Below are 18,048 nucleotides of genomic sequence, written 5' to 3'. Positions count from 1 at the left end.
GTTTTACCACCGCGCGTTTTACCATATTGTGGCTATCGATTTTGTACAATTCGCGTACAGCGAAGCGCCGAGGTTATACATTTTGATGTACCCACTCACGTCTTTTGTTGAATTATTGTTTCATTTCTCGGCAGATTTTGACAAATTATATATCATTAGAAAGCTTACGTTACGTAGTAAACAGATATATAAATATATATTAAGTTTTTCTTCTGATTTCGACAGCCCGGCGAGTTATAACTTTAACTTTTTCAAATATCATACCGTTTTGGAGTTTTAGAATCTAGATTTACGGTTGACATGTTCGTACTTAATACCAATTTGTAGCGTTTATATTTGGAGTTCAGTTTTAACAAGAAATATCTTTAAAAAATATATACGGCGTTGATTTTGGTCGATGTTTATGAACGATCAAAAGTTATCGCAATGAGATAAAAAGTAGCGGATGCCTTTTTTCTGCGCAGTTCTTAGCTACATCACAAGCAAATCAATTACGGGGTGTTGCGCCAGATTTTGTGGCTTATTTTGCTTTATGTGATATTATTACTCTGATATCTATATTTACAGAATAGAAAAACACAAGAAACATGAAAATAAACGAGTGCATATAGGTCAGCCGGCAATACTCAAATCTGATTTAATTGCATAATTATAGTATAGTGAATTATTGTGCTCATGCTTAATAAACTGGTCTTAATGGATAAATATTTCTAATTAATTTTATCAAAATTGGTCCTTATCATGCAAATGTTGAAAACATATTAAAAATCGATGATTGACATACCACAATAATATCGCCGAATATCTTTATTTAGTATCTTTCTGATCAAAACAGACTTCAAGTGCACAAAGTTTACGAGACGGCGTTTATATAAAGATTTCTGCAACTGACCGCAAACTGACCTTGATACCTTGCGGATTGGAATGCAATGCATTAAAGTTAGGTAACAATTCTGCTGCTGAAACGACGGCTTGTTTACGCCAACTGTACACGACCAAGGCAACAGCTGTGCCTAAAATATTTATATATCGACAAAGCGACTAAACGAACTATTTACTCCATCAGACAAAAATAGCATAGATTCCAATTTTTTCCTTCAATGAAAAGATCGCAACCCCTTCTGCGAACTCCGGTGATGAACTGTATATACACTCTGACTTTCACACACTGGCCGCGAATTGACCCTAAAACTCGCGGGTTGAAATGCAATGCAAGTAAGTACTAAATATGAAAATACAGCCTTTAGTATAAACGCTTTTGCGCTGGTAATTCTCTGAAAATAAAAGGTGAACGCACAAACTGTATTTATGTCGAAAATTGATTGTAAAACTGTTCTATCTATTGAGCCTTTTCATTGGAGATAAAATTGTTTCATGCAGTAAAACAGTGTTACAAAGACGCGGATATGTTTCCAATGTTCTGGTGTTATACTCAAATCAGCCAATGGAATAAATGAAGTGTATTCATTCGTACCTAGCCGCGGAAAATTTTATTTGAATATTATTGGACACTTACAAAGGTCAAGTCAGGGTGAAAAGCTGGCTTAATACAGCTTACGCCGAAAAAATACATCTTGCTTAGGAGAATAGAATTCTGTATACGATAGAAAAAAAATTGTTTAAAAACGAAAGTTATTAAGGAATGAAGGCGGAAGAAAGTAGCGCGCGTTCCTAACGCACTGAACTGATGCTACGGTCTTGGCGATTATGCTTTTGTTTAGAAACCGGCCATTGAATTTCCTTTGCCATGATTATTATATTTTTTATGATATATTGTAGTATTTTGTTCACGAAACATATCAATAAAGCTTATTTTAAATAAATCTTAATAAATTAACTATTTCAGCTCTTGTTTATAACACAGAAAGGGTGTTAAATTTATGATGAAACAGCGTATATAGCGGACCCTCTCGATTTTATTCGGCTTTGCATGCATACTTGAAATAAAATGGGTGTTAAAAACATTCATCGTTTGCTGTTAATTATCAACGAGGGAATTATGTATAATTATATGAAATGTTATTTACCTTAAATTATCAATTTATTAAAGATTCTTGAAAATCACGGTCGGTGTTACGCGGGTCATTTCGTATTTTGACATTAGGGCATCATGTTCAACTAATCAAAATCAGATTTTTTTTTCACTGGGACGATGACGGCTTAGATTTAGACAGGCAGACAGATAGTTTATTCAGACTTATACAACAGTGCATCGTCTTTAACTCAAATATATAAATTATTTTTAGACGAATTGTTAGGTGATTACACATATAGCAGTGATGATTCTGAGAATGTTGCCATGTTTCTTATCCGTGTAATCTAGAGTCCGTGGTTTGAGCATTTTTATCGCGGTGTTCAATAAAAGATATCTCAATAATCTTGTTTATTGATAGATCTGTGGTTTTATTGCCCCTGTGTTCAGCACAAACCAATTGTCTCGTTATGATCAGATACTGTGCCGACCAATACTAAATAACACTATGGTGCCATACGCCACAGCAGGGACCTATACTTGTGATCATGGAGTCTAAGTGCAAGACTTAAAAAAGTATGTTGTTTCGCTTGCGGTTGTTAAAGCCAAAACGGGGCTCCCAGCTGGCACAGCTGCTGATATTCAGATCTGAATACTTAAACTTATTTAGACCTTATTCTTAACCGTTGCGCGTTTTACGATATCGGATTTTAGGCGGGAATAAAACTCAGTGAAACTATTCAATTTCTTACACAACATTAAGCATATTAACAGTTATTTAAATTAACAATATCAGCGACATCTTTTTAAAGACTAAACACCTTTTCAAGTATCGAATTTAACATGTCAATAAAATATATTAATACCAAAAAAGGTTTCATTTAATATTGTTCACATTAAACCTTTAAATAAAAGTGTCGCTTTAACTATTTTCCGTGTCTTATTAAGCCGCGAATCGTTTGCTAAAAACAGTTAACAAAAAGGGCTACACGTTCTAATTCTTAATGAAATACAAAAATAAGTATAACATAATTAATAACGTCCATAAACACACACAGCAAGATCAAAGTTTTAATGGAAAACTAATATGACATTCCACGTAAATTATTATTTTCGTCTAAATCGAATACTATATATAGAGAAACAATGTATTTATAACCGACCAATGAGGTAACAATATGCAACTTTCAATTTACACAGTGCTATATGGCAACAATATGGAATTTGAATAGTGGTAGTGTTTTAAGGTCTGGACTATCATTACTTGTAAGTTTGTATAAACATTTTTCTAATGCAATTAGTAAAATAATGTTTATATTTTATGTTTAATAATTTATTGCATGATTATTCTGTGCTGTTATATGAATTTGATGCCGTTAAAGCTTCCGACATGAATTCATGTCGGAACGATGCTATTGCAAAATAACGTTAAACGATATGAGGTCGATGTAAATCGACCTCATATTTATAGGAGTAGTAGATAGTGTTCCACTCCAGAGCTCGTTTTTAGTAAAAACAAATAATAACAACAATATAATCGTTTCAAAAATGAATTTCCACGCATGCTTATGTTTTATTCAGACATAAATAGTAAAATTATATTTGATACAGTTCATGATTATCAATAAAAACGATGATTACGTCAACCTTCTCTATATGCGCTTATATGAATTCCTACTCTTTTTGCCAACCAGTGGGCGGAGTCTAAACTTTGCAGGTGCGTGTGACGTCACGCGTTAACTCGTCTATAGAACAAAGAAATTTTTTATTTCAAAGCGAATATAGTAATCTTTAAATTAATGCGCAAGGTAAAACAATAATTTCTTATTGAGTGTAATACACCGTTTATTAATAACATTGTCGCAACGGACTGGCAAAATAATTACGACAAAACGGTCAGTTTTTGAAAAATTGCAATAGTCTATGTGAGACGATATTGTTTTGTTTTGATCAAAGAAATTCAAATGCACGTCATTATTTCACGTTTATTGATGAAACGTTCAAACTGAATGATGTTTAATGAATGGCAAATAATAAACAAGTTTTTTTTAATAAATATATGTCTGTTTTTTTTAATGTTTCAACTCTATAAACAAAAAAAGATCCGTTTTGTGTGAACATATTGCGCAAGAAGACGTTAAATATATACCGGTATGTACTGTACGGCCCAGAAAGACGTACACACATGACTGGTCGTGATTCAATCACAATCTTTCTGGAAATGTAACTGTTATTGTTTATGCAATTAGTGTACCGCGGTCACCCAATCTGCATAAGAGAAACGTGATTTAAACGAATGGATTATGAAAAAATGTGTACATAAAAGAAATAATAAATAATACAAGTGCGTAAGTTTCCTTCGTTATTGTCAACGCTTTTTTTGTTCAATGTTTGACATACAATTATATTGATATTAACTAAACGATAGAGTCATAACGACTCCGCTAACATGTAAGATGCGAGCATTAAGATCCAAGAAACTGTAAAAAAAAAAACACCTGAAATAAAACGCAGTGGGTATTTCATTGAGGTTATTACAACACGGATTGTGTTCTTCCTGAATATTGAAAGAGCATGTGTAAACAAATGTGTACGCCCTCTTAAAATCAAACATCTGGTAGTTGTATTACGAGTTACCATCATTATGTCATCAATCACAAAATTTACATTGAAAGACATGTTCTGTCTAGAATGCACATCAGCATTATATCAAACTGCAAATCTCTGAACAGCAATATTCCAATATTAAAAAACCGCTTATGTTTCGTTTTCCAAACTTATATTTGAGAGCGTTTTTAAAGCCATGGGCGATATACAAATTTCGTTCCTGTAATATACCTACCGATTTCAACACAAGTGAGGTTTCCATGGTTTTCAACATTCACTCACTCCCATATTGTTTTTCATGTTCATAAATGACTTAGTTAAATATCTGCACTAAAAATGTGATCATGGTATATAATCAATTGCTTGTATATTTCGATATCAACGTAAATTTGGTCATTTAAGTTCTGTAGATATTTTTAAAGTTTTTGATGTCATGATGAAACCTATAATTTGTTACGGGTCCGAAATATGCGGCTATTCAAATGTAGATAAAATTGAAAAAGTGCAAATAAAAATGTGTAAACAATATTGTAATTTACCGCAAAACAAACCTGATATCTTAGCTTAAGGAGATTGTGGTAGACTTCCTTGATGTATATAACATATATCCTAAAGTGCATCAAGTTCAGGTTGAAAATCACCCGTATGGAAAATTATACATATCCTAAACAGTTTTCTAAAATGTTAAAAAAGTTAGATGATGTAGGTAGAAGGACGTGTGCTAGTCATATTAGAGAATTACTATTTAGTTATGGATTTAGTTATGTTTGGTTTGCTCAATGTGTTGTATATGAAGACGATTTTATACATCTGTTCAAAGCACGAAAAAGTATGGAAATCAAAAATTGAAAACTCCTGAAGCATTGCATTATAGATCTTTAAAACCGATCTGTACTGTGAACCATATCTTATCTTGTGCGGAAAAGGTTTTTTTTCTGTCCATAATTGTACTTTCAAAGGACTACAAATAATCCGGTTGCAAGTATAAAAAGATACAACGCATGTGTTTGCCGTCTCGATCCTAGTTTGAGGATTTACCATTCTCAGATTCTTACCATTTTCTTCAAGACGTCAGGAATTGTGACTACCGTACACACCGTTTTTGAAATTTGATTTTTTTCTTCTGATTTTATAGTCGTATTTGTCTGCATGACTATACCATGTTTGAAACGATTTATAGATCGAATGGGCACACTGTTCCAACTAAGTAAAAAGTATTTTATATTGTCTCAACAGACCTTTAACCACGCCTTTAAAAATGCATTTTTGTGTAAGGTCACTAGTTAAATTTTTGACCATATTGAGAAAAGAGAGTGTTTATATGCACATTTAAGTTTTGTTAAGGTCTTCCAAAATTCAAATGAAACTTTATGAACACAAGTTTTGTTATGCTCCCGGTAGGGTGGCATATAGCAGTTGAACTGTCCGTCAATGTGTCAGTATGTGTGTATGTCAGACTGTCCGTCCGTCCGAAAACTTGAATGGCCATAACTTTTTTAATATTGAAGATAGCTGCACATTTTGAGTGGTGAAAGGTGAAGGTCAAGGACATCCTTCAAGGTCAAATGTCTAATATATGGCGTATGTCCGTCCGTCCAAAAATGTTAACATTTTCCATTACTTTTTCACTATTGAAGATAGCAACTTGATATTTGGCATGCATGTGTATCTCATGGAGCAGAACATTCTGAGTGGTGAAAGGTTAAGGTCAAGGTCATCCTTCAAGGTCAAATGTCAAATATATGGCGTCTGTCCGTCCGAAAACTTTAACATTGGCCATAACTTTTTCAATATTGAAGATAGCAACTTGATATTTGGCCTGCATGTGTATCTCACGAAGCTGCACATTTTGAGTGGCGGAAGTTCAAGGTCAACGTCTTCCTTCAAGGTAAAAAAAAAGTTTAAAAAAATTCAAAGCGGCGTTCTCATGAAGCTGCACATTTGGAGTGGTGGTAGTTCAATGTCAAGGTCATCCTTCAAGGTCAAAGGTCAAAAAAGAAATAAATTTCAAAGCGGCGCAATAGGGGGCATTGTGTTTCTGACGAACACATCTCTTGTTTGTAATGATATACGTTATGCCTCGGTCACACTGTCACGAATCAGAGCTACGAATGAGCTACGATTCAATCGGCTACGAATGACTACGAAATTAAAATTCGTATGCCGCTACGATTTCAGTACGGAGAACAACGATGTGAGTACGGATTTCGATGAATCTACCATCAAAATGTTGAAAAACGAACAAGGAAAGGTACGGACTGCTACTGATCGACGCGATTTAGTACGGAGCGCCACGAATCGGTACGATCAAACTACTAATCCGCTACGGTCTGGTACGATTAAGTAGGATGCTACGCAAATCAGTACGATCTAATTACGGATCCGCCATTGGAAATAGAAAATTTCTTTAAAATAGCAGTTTTCCAGACATTTTTCTGGCAGCTTGCAGATATTCATCTTATTTTTGGTGTGTGAGTCTACCGCCATAAGTTACAAATCAATTTCGAGTTCCGTTACGGTCTACTGATTTTTGACGTAATAACAGACGTTAGAATCAGAAAATTTATAAATAGCAATTTTCCAGACATTTTTCTTAATGCTTGCAGATATTAAACTAGGAATGTGTATGTGCTACTCTAACCACCATGAGTTACAGTAGGTTTGTGTGTGTGTTGGGGGGTCTTACTTTTCCGTTTGCCGGTCGGGGACGTAGCATTGCCAAAGCAATATTTTCACAATATTTGTTTATTATATATATGTCGGGGTATTTTAGGTACATTCACTTAGTAACTAGTTTTTTATCAATATGTTTTAATAACTGTGTATAAAAGGGCTAGGTTAATTGAAAGTCTAGTTTACTTGTCGCTATAGTGAATAATGTACAAAATACATAAACTTTGTTTCAGGAGAATGAGATGTTATACGACAAAAGTCATGCCGACTACAAGCTGACTGTAAGAAAACGCTATGTGAAAAGAAAAGGCGGATGATCTTGGCGTCTGTGGCGGTTAGTGAACAATATCAATAAGTTTTGTCGAACATTAATACTAGTACATAGACGTAAAAAGTACAAATGTACTTGTTATTAGTTGTACGTACGTTAAAAAAGGTTTAATGCTCAGTGTTGCATGTGTTACCTTGTTACCTATATGCATATTTGTATATTTCAGGTCCACGGTAAAAGTCATGGGTGGATGGTGTTCGGACAGTATACAAAGTTAACCAAAAAGGCCATCGGGATCTGATGGGCGCTTGTCAGAGAGGGAGAAGTGGATCATGAACAAACTGTCGTTCCTGTCCAAGCATATCTACAGGGTGCCTAGTCGTAGTGGAATCGATGTAAGTATTACGAGTCCAGAACGACAACATACTTTAAAATATAATTAGAAACTGAATACATAACAAACATGTCATGTAATCATTCGAGTCACTGTAAATATAATTTGCATTTGGCGTCGGACTCTCAAGAGTCCCGGGTTCGGTGCCCAGTATCTCCATATACCCTAATAAGTTTCTTTGTCAACAGCTGATTCATGTAGGGCAATTATCTGGCGAAGGTATTTGTTGTACATGTTACCTGCTGAGGAACAGTGAGTAGGTCAACTGACCTCTGTGATAAGTGAAATCTTGTTGAAAATAGCGTAAAATCCAAATTAATACATGTAATAATAATACTGCTTGCAATAATTCAAAGAAAACAACAATAATAATAATAACCACCCTTTGCTTCGTACATACATACATGCATACATAGATTTAATATCAATACAATTATATGTTTTGAATTTTACATGTGAATATTTGTTTTATTTAAGTTTTATGTCAGTCGTGAGGTCAATGATACGATACATATACGCTCTTATTATAATAAGTGGATTATTTACGAAGCTTGAAAACGATAGGTCATGAGTACGATTCCAAGTTCGGTGGCGTCACTCTGTAGCATTAATAAACCCCTGCTGAATGTATCACTATATGTTTCAGCTTATGGCCAAAAGTCGTGAGCGACATCTAGAGCGGTTACCGGACTCCGATGACAGTGGCGAGGAAGGCGACAGCAGTCAGGACGACGGAGAAGAGCTGCCCCAGACCAAATCGCCTGCTTTGTCGACTTCCAGCGTTGAACAAACTTCATCTGCAGCCAATAAGCCGGAGAAGAAGACAAGAGGTGAATAATCTGCCGCCTTGCTACAACGCCTTGAAGAAAGGATACATGCGTCCAATAAGATGCAGGAAAGGCTTATTGACGAAATGGCTGCACCAACAGACACCAGGGTGGCTGAGCGTCTTCAGTGGGCTCAGTGGTTTGGTTCTGCCATCACTGATATTGATGACTTTTTATGGTCGGAGTTTCAAGCAGAATCGCTTAAATTGGTGGATACCTTCAAGGCCCGATCCAAATACATACAACAAGCTGCCGTCAAACCACCTTCCATGCAGCCATATATGCAGTCAGCCGACCAGGAGCATGCATATTTCTTCACTGCACGACGTCTCTAGACAATTAATTACTCGTCAAACCCCGGTGGGTATTTACCAATATGGCAGCAGCTATACCAACATCCCCCTAGTAAGACGATTCCTGCACGCTTTTACTCAGGAAGGCCACAGTCCGCACAGATGTCAGCGCCATCCGCAACAGCTACATCAACACCAGCCCCAACGTATGACACATCCCAGCCGCCGACGTCTATAGAGGTCAGTACTGGTGGTTAGACGGATTTTCTGAAAGAACTTATGCATTATTCCGGGATCCCACCGTAGACTAATCTTGTGAAAGTCATATTCTCGACGTGTAAATGTTCAATAACATTTATTATCATTGATCATGGCCATTTCGTTCTATAAATAAAATTGTCGTTTAAGTCAAGATTGCTACATGTATTTTTACTCGTGTTAATGCAAGGCAGCATACATTATTATTTTGAATAATTGCCATTTTCTTGTTAATTGTTTTTTATACCGGTTCTTACGGCGTAATGGATGTTTGCATTTTACACAAAATCGTTCTTAATCATTTAGCTAACATGAGCAAATACAATAATTGTATGACAACCAAATTACTATTTTTTTCTCGTTCAAAAGTAGAGCTAAGCCAGTCATAAGGTACTTTATATCATTCTATCCTGCCACTTAACAGATCCAATAGTGTTGAAGTAGTGTTTCGAGTAGAGCCTCTCTTGTTTTGCACGGATAGTGGCAAGATTTCCACCTCTTGGAACCTGCAAATTATCCATGTGAAACCCATCTCTCCATGCCCCTATTATGACTTCGTGGGCATCGTCTTCTTGGTTCAATTGAATGTCTGATCACCAGGATATCTTACCCTCATTATATTGTGAAGGCAAACGCATGCGAGAACTATCGATTCAACCGCATCTGGTCTTTGTGGCAGAATAGACATTAAGCATCGGAATCGCTGAGCAAGAATACCAAAAGCATTCTCCACAACTCTCCTGGCTCTAGACAGGCGATAGTTAAAACTTCGATCGTCCTTCTCAAGGCCCCGTCGTGAGAATGACGTCATGAGCCATGTCTTCATGGCAAATGCATCATCACCGATGATATAGTATCATATTGGTTTGTCGTCAACTGGAAGAGGTGTTGCTTTTGGCGAGCCAATGAACCCCCTTTCAATTGCCAACTTGAGGTCGCTTTGATTCCAGATTTGTGCGTCGGAACATCCTCATTGCGATCCAATATTTACCGATATGAATAGGTAATTGGTGTCCACCAGGACCTTCAGCACAGCAGAATGGTAACCTTTATAGTTATAGTATAATGAGCCACCGTTCTTGGGACATCGTATGGCTACATGCTTTCCATCTAGAGCTCCAATGGCGTGTGGAAATTGCCATTTAGCCGAGAACTGATCGGCTATGGCCTTCCACTCCTCAGACTCAGTAGGAGTCTGGATAACATCCCAAGCATATGCTGAAACTATGGCCTCACAAACGTCCCGTGCAATTCTACATATCGTATTGTGTGCAACACGAAACCCATACATCAATGTACGGTAACTGCCCCCCTGTGGTCAAGAACCTTAAGGTAATTGCCAACTTCAAATCTGGATGGATGGTCTGTCTGAACCAGGTGTGGTTCTTCGTGATCCTGGGACCAACGACCTGTTATAGCTCATGGAACATATTAGGCCCGATTGTTGTGAAGTTTCTAAAAGCCGCCGGATCTTCAGCCATCAGTTCGGCCATCAAAGTCTCGTATTGGCCGAGAGCGGGTCGTCTTAAAACCCACCACCTCCTTTTAATTCTCTGACCTTAAAGTAAGAGCAAAATTAAAAGGCGTATGAGGCAGAAATTACATGTAAATAAAATGTATTATTAGTAAGTTCAAATTATAATATTTTCAAAACACGTAACCTTTAGTACAAAGCTATACTAGTTATACGATATTTAATCATTATTTCCTCTGTGCATATCGTCAAGCAGCTCGACTACGGCCTCTGAATTGTGTGCCATATCAATATCCACGTGTAATAAATTTATCGCAAACGCAATTTTCTGGTGGTTCATGATTGAGAACTCAACAAATGCAAGTACGGTTGCTTTATTTGCAATGATTTTACTGTAGTGGTCCGTACATGCCCGTACTGTTTCGTGCTGAAATGTAGTACATCGTACAAGATCGTGCCAATTCCTGCCCATCCGTAGTACAACGTACTAGAACCGTGGCGTTCCGTAGTATATCCGTGGAATAATCGTAGCTAATACGTAGCGTAACCGTACCGCTCCGTAGTTCTTCGTATCAATCAGTAGAAGTCCTTGAAAATCTTTGGGCCTACGAAAAGGTACGTACGACTACGGTGTCGTTTCGAACTAGTACGGATCAATACGGTTTAGTACGGACTGCTACGGATACGCTACGGTCGATAAATTCGTGGCAATTTTTTGAACATGTTCGAAATTTGTCAAGAGTCGCTACGGACATCCAAAAACTACTACGACTGATCACGGATCAAGAACGGAGCGCCACGGTCCAGTAAGGATAGCTACGAACTGTGCCGAAAAGTATTCGTAGCTCGTTCGTAGCTCTGATTCGTGACAGTGTGACCGAGGCATTAAGCAGGTTTTGTATTGTAACTAGAAATTAATTCACATTGTAATCAGTCGTTTTGTTCCACTAAATTAATTTCAACATACACACTGTGGTATAGCTTGCACTGGCCACGCCTACTTGCAGGACACGCCTACGGCATGAATGCCTCTTTGATAGCATGTTCAGAGACAGACTGTTTTGTATGCTTGACGAGTACGGATGTAAATAAAACCAGTATAACCTTCAATGGTGTTTGTTCCTTAAATGGAGTTCCTTTAATGGTGCTAACTAGTGTATTCTGTAGATGAAACACTACAATTGGCGACGAGGATATTAAACGTTCAATTACATTGTCTTAAATGATGGAAAAAGAAAACGACTATTTGCCCCGATTCGATGTGCATGGTGAACCGTCGGGATTAGCGGCAAAGTGGAAACGTTGGTTTCGAGCGTTTGAACTGTATGTTGTCGGGAAAGGAATTAAAGACAATGACCGTAAACATGCATTGTTGCTTCACATGGCTGGCATGGAAGTGCAGGATGTATTCTATACTTTGCCGGAAGGAGAGGGAGCAAACGTTTATGCTAGAGCCGTCGATGCGCTAAGCAAGCATTTCGCGCCACAATCGAATCTTCCTTACGAAAGACATATGTTCCGGAAGTTAGATCAGTCGCCGACAGAATCCGTAGATCAATATATCACACGGTTGCGACAGAAAGCAGAGACGTGTGAATTTGAGAACACAGATGAGCAAATTAGAGATCAGGTGATTGAGAAGTGCATTTCAAGTGAATTAAGACGGAAACTTCTGCAAAAAGGACGGGATTTAACCCTGACAGAATTGCGTTCCATTGCGAGAACATTAGAAAATGCTGAACATCAGGCAAAATGCATTGAGCAAAGCCCACAGGCGGTAAACACAACAACAAGCCGAACAACAAAAGGTACGTTTGCACGGAAAAATCGTATTCAAAATGACGTTCAATGTTTTAAATGTGGGAAACGGGGTCACATTGCAAAAGACAGCACGTGTCCAGCGCGTGGAAAGCACTGCAATAAGTGTGGCAAGATAGGACATTTTGCGATTAAATGCCGATCGGGTGAAAAGTCGAAAAAGAAACCGCCTACTGTGCGTCAAGTTGTGGACACAACTGATGACAGACAGTTCACGTTTACTGTACAAAATAAGTACCCGACAGCAACATCGATAATGGTCGAAATTGGTGGTGTACAAATAAAGGCGATCATTGATTCCGGTTCAAGCTGCAACATTGTGGATAGGAAAACGTGGGAGTTCTTGAAACGAAATGACATAAAATGCAGGGACGAGCCAAGGAAAACAGAACTGTATGCCTATGGATCTAAGGAACCACTGAAGACTGCTGGTGTATTTTGGACAACGATTGTTTACAAGGGTGTAGCGGTAGATGATGCAGAATTTGTTGTCATTGAGGGATCTGGACAGTCCTTATTAAGCTATGATACAGCTATGCGACTTGGCGTACTTAAAATAGTGCGTCAAATGGAAACCCCGGGAATATCGGATGTTGTTAATAATTACAACGAATTATTTACGGGATTTGGAAAACTGAAAGGTTATCAACTTGAAGTGCCCATTGACCAGGCTGTAACACCTGTAGTGCAACCGACCAGACGCGTGCCATATCAGTTACGAGAAAAGTTGGAAGCTAAAATCAAAGAATTACTCGACTCAGATGTCACTGAACCCGTAAGTGGACCGTCGAAGTGGGTGTCACCTGTCGTCATAATACCAAAGAATGATGGCGACATTCGACTTTGCGTTGACATGAGACAGGCAAACAGAGCCATACAAAGGACTAGGTATCCGATACCAACAGTGGACGAAGTGTTGCAGGAAATGAATAACAGCAAGTATTTCAGCAAACTGGACATTAAAAACGCGTATCATCAAATTGAACTGTCCCCAGAATCGCGAGAAATCACAACGTTTACAACACACAGTGGACTAAACAGGTATAAATGTTTAATGTTTGGAATAACATGTGCTCCAGAAATGTACCAGATGATTTTGCAACAAACATTGCAAGGCTGTGAGGGTGTTAACAGCATTGCCGATGACATTATTGTCCATGCTGCAACGAAAGAACAACATGATAAATGTTTAAATAATGTGCTACGTGTATTGAGAGACAAAGGTTTTACACTTAACAAGGAAAAATGTCAATTTTACATGAATAAGTTAGTGTTTATGGGTCATGAGCTGTCTGAGAGAGGGATAGGGGCAACGCAGGTCAAGGTCGATGCTGTAGTAAACGCGCCTGAGCCGCGAAACGCGAGCGAGGTTCGAAGTTTCCTCGGTTTAGTGAATTTTTGCGCAAGATTCATACCGAATTTGTCTACGATTTCCGCGCCGTTAAATGATCTGTTAAGAAAGAAAACGGTGTTTAAATGGGGTCGGTCTCAACAGGACGCGTTCAAAGAATTAAAAAAAAGGCTAGCATGTGCCGAAACATTGGGGTATTACGATAAAACCGCGCCGACAAAGGTCATAGTCGATGCGAGTCCAGTAGGACTAGGTGCTGTGCTCGTGCAGGTTCAAAATGGCGAAAACCGCGTAATAAGTTATGCCAGTAGAAGCTTAACTGATGTTGAGAGGAGATACTCACAAACTGAAAAAGAGGGTTTAAGCGTAGTGTGGGCATTAGAGCGTTTTCATCCATGGCTTTATGGTATCGAGTTCGAGCTTCTTACTGACCACAAGCCACTTGAATACATTTACGGACCAAGGTCAAAACCGTGCGCTAGACTTGAGCGATGGATTCTTAGGCTGCAACCGTACCGATTTACGGTTAAACATGTGAACGGTCGAGACAATATTGCAGACGCACTGTCGTTTATACATATCAAAGATGAACTGTGTGTAATTGGTTACTTAGTACTTAGGGGTACGCGAATCGTTGTCCCGCGTGAATTACGCAAACGCGTATTAGACTTAGGTCACATAGGTCATCCGGGAATCGTGTTGATGAAAAGCAACTTGAGGACCAAAGTTTGGTGGCCGGGTATTGATAAGGAAATTGAACATTACTGTAAAACGTGTTATGGCTGTCAGTTGGTAAGCCAGTCAACAAATCCCGAACCGATGACGAGAACCGAGCTACCAAGTGCCCCATGGCAAGATTTAGCCGCGGACGTATTAGGTCCGTTACCATCGGGTGATTACATTTTTGTTTGTGTCGACTATTACAGTAGGTATGTAGAGCTTGAGGTCACCAAAGTAATAACTAGCGAAAAACTACTGTCAATATTAAGGAAATGGTTTTTGACGCATGGCTTGCCATTATCTCTACGTACAGACAATGCTAGTAGTTTTGTTTGCGAGTATTTCGAAAATTATTTGCAGTTTCAAGGAATCGAACACAGGCGAAATACTCCCTTGTGGCCGCAAGCAAATGGGGAGGTTGAACGTCAGAACCGTTCAATACTAAAGCGATTACGCATATCTCAAAGTCAAAATCGTAATTGGCGATTAGACCTCGATGATTACCTGATAATGTATCGAAGCACACCCCATTCAGTAACGGGTATGTCACCTGCTGAGATGCTGTTCGGTCGTAAGATAAGAACATGTGTTCCTGAAATTAATACGTATAGGCGGGAAGATAGCGAAATACGTGATCGTGATTCCGAGAAAAAGGGGAAAGGGAAAGTATACTCCGACGCGAAACGAAATGCAAAAGAGAGCGAAATTGTACCAGGCGACAAGGTTCTTTTGAAGCAAAATAGAAACAATAAACTCGACACTCCGTTCAGTTCCGATAAGTACACGGTTATAGATAAGAACGGGAATAGCGTGGTTGTACGTGCCGATGATGGTACCGAGTATCGGCGAAATGTAACGCATATGAAAAAAATGAATGAACAAAATCCTCAGACAGACTCAAATGTAAACAATTCTAAAAGTGAACATTGTCAAATTAATGTATCATCTGCGGGTAAAGACAGACCGATAAGGGTTCGGAAAATGCCCGAGAAATTTAATGATTTCAAACTGGTGTAAATGCACCGCTAAATAGGCATGTAATTTACTGGTGTTCATTCGAGACAACACACGTGGCGCTTATCCCGCGGATGCTAGTAAATTTCTATTAAACTGACATGTGTATCATGCTCCGAGTGTAAAATGGCTTATAAACGGAAATTGATTAACAGCCAGTGTGGTCGCTCATTACTTTCAAGTTAACGATAAAAGGGAATTGTGTGAGAACATTGCTAGTACAAGCGGCGTGCTATTTTATTTTCATTGATAAAATGTTTTCATTTGTGATGTTTTTGTTTTGATTAAATTTAGTTTAGATTGTTTCATAAATGCATGGTGTAATTTGTTATCATGAATTGTTTGTGAACGTATGGGTTTATGTTTAGAGTATGTATTTGTTGATCATGCATTATTTGGTTTGAAAAAAAAGGAGGGATTGTGGTATAGCTTGCACTGGCCACGCCTACTTGCAGGACACGCCTACGGCATGAATGCCTCTTTGATAGCATGTTCAGAGACAGACTGTTTTGTATGCTTGACGAGTACGGATGTAAATAAAACCAGTATAACCTTCAATGGTGTTTGTTCCTTAAATGGAGTTCCTTTAATGGTGCTAACTAGTGTATTCTGTAGATGAAACACTACACACACCAAATACCTTCACGCAAATAGTTCTGTATGGATTACGTTAAGCTAATTTTGTCAAGAACCCGTATTCTTTTCCCGCTGTTGTGTCGCATTTATCGCACATTGAGAACGGGAAAATCCATTACATTTGACAGCCGATTGAATTGTCAAGTCACCGTCTAAAATGAAACACGGCTGTCGTCTGAAGGATTTCTAGCGATTTGCATAATTTAGTAACACTCTATGATGTAGGCTTAGCATCATATCAAGGACAGATTACAGTAAACTTCACCACTATGAATAATTATCAAACTTTTGTCATACTATTTTTGAAATTTTCATTTATCATATCAGATATATAGGTCTAATAAAACTACAGAAACATTGTTACGAGAGAAAGTTCTATACATACCATGCATACAAAACGATATTAAACATAAACAATGTCAAGTCTTGGAAAGGTCCTTTGAAAACATTGCTTGCTTAAACTGGTTGAAGGCATGTCACATTCATCCAATATAATCACAATACACGTACGTATATAAAACTTCATAACATCGCAATTTAAATTAAAAACCGATACACGAGAATGACTTTTAATTAAACTGCATGGTGTAATATTTACCAGTTCTACAATTTTTAACAACGATATGTAAATACAGGTATCATCGTAATCCCTTTAAGTTCGCTCTGCTTTAAAAGTATAACCCACAGCAAAGACGTATTGAAAAAACTTGAAAGTTATAATGCAAAACTGCCCACAGGATAAAACCTTTTTACACGAACTAAGATCTCAATTATGAATATAGTAGAATGTAAGTTTATGTTTCTGCTATGGAAAATATGTCGTAATCTGTGTATGTAAGACCAGTCTCACGGCCAATGCATCTCAAGAAGAAGTCGTAAGTTAAGGGATAACTACTTTAAAAATAAAATGTTTGCATCCATAGGTCATACAAATAGATAAACAGGGATGTTCATGGTATTATCATTGAGCCGTTTTTGGAATTATTAAAAGGTTTGATAATGTAATAATAAATTGATAATATATATTTGCAAAACCATTCAAAATATAACATATTTCCGTAAATTGACTTATTTATGTTTTTATAAATAATAAATAATTTTTAAATCGTGCCATTTTGTTCGAATGAGGTAATGTACACTTGCAACGGGCTTTTTCTTTTTTCTTTTTTCATTCGAATACATTGTTTGAGATACTGCATCATGTTTGACATAGCTTGAACCTGTTAGCTCGTTAAAAACGAAATAAAAACTATTTCATAAGGATGGAAGTATAGTTGATGGTATTGATTTGTCTGTAAGCTATAAAGTTCCTTGAAATTCAAGACTGACATATTGCAGTTTAAATTTAAAATTGAATGATTGTTTAGTTAAACATAGACAAAGTTGCTTAAACATATTTATTCAAGAATGTGTTTACAACATAAGGTACTAACATATCAAATTTATAGGATTGGAACGTTACAATGTAGCTAAGTTTGTAGGGTTCCTTTTCATAGTAATGTACATTGTATTTACAAACATAGTGGCCGTAATTGCATTGTAAACACAACACAACGAATAATGATTCGGGGTTAAACAAATGTGTGAGTATAATTGGAATAAAAGTTGTTTTAACAAATTTGAAACAGTGTATTAAGAAATGAAATGTTGATGTAATTATAACTAAAGAAATTATCTGTAACATGTTGAAAAAAAGAGAACCGATAGGTTTATCATTCTGAACCTTCCTGAGCCTTCGAT

The sequence above is a fragment of the Dreissena polymorpha genome, chromosome 13 (assembly GCF_020536995.1).
Source record: "Dreissena polymorpha isolate Duluth1 chromosome 13, UMN_Dpol_1.0, whole genome shotgun sequence".
NCBI lineage: Eukaryota > Metazoa > Mollusca > Bivalvia > Myida > Dreissenidae > Dreissena > Dreissena polymorpha.
Note: the sequence above shows the minus strand (reverse complement) of the source record.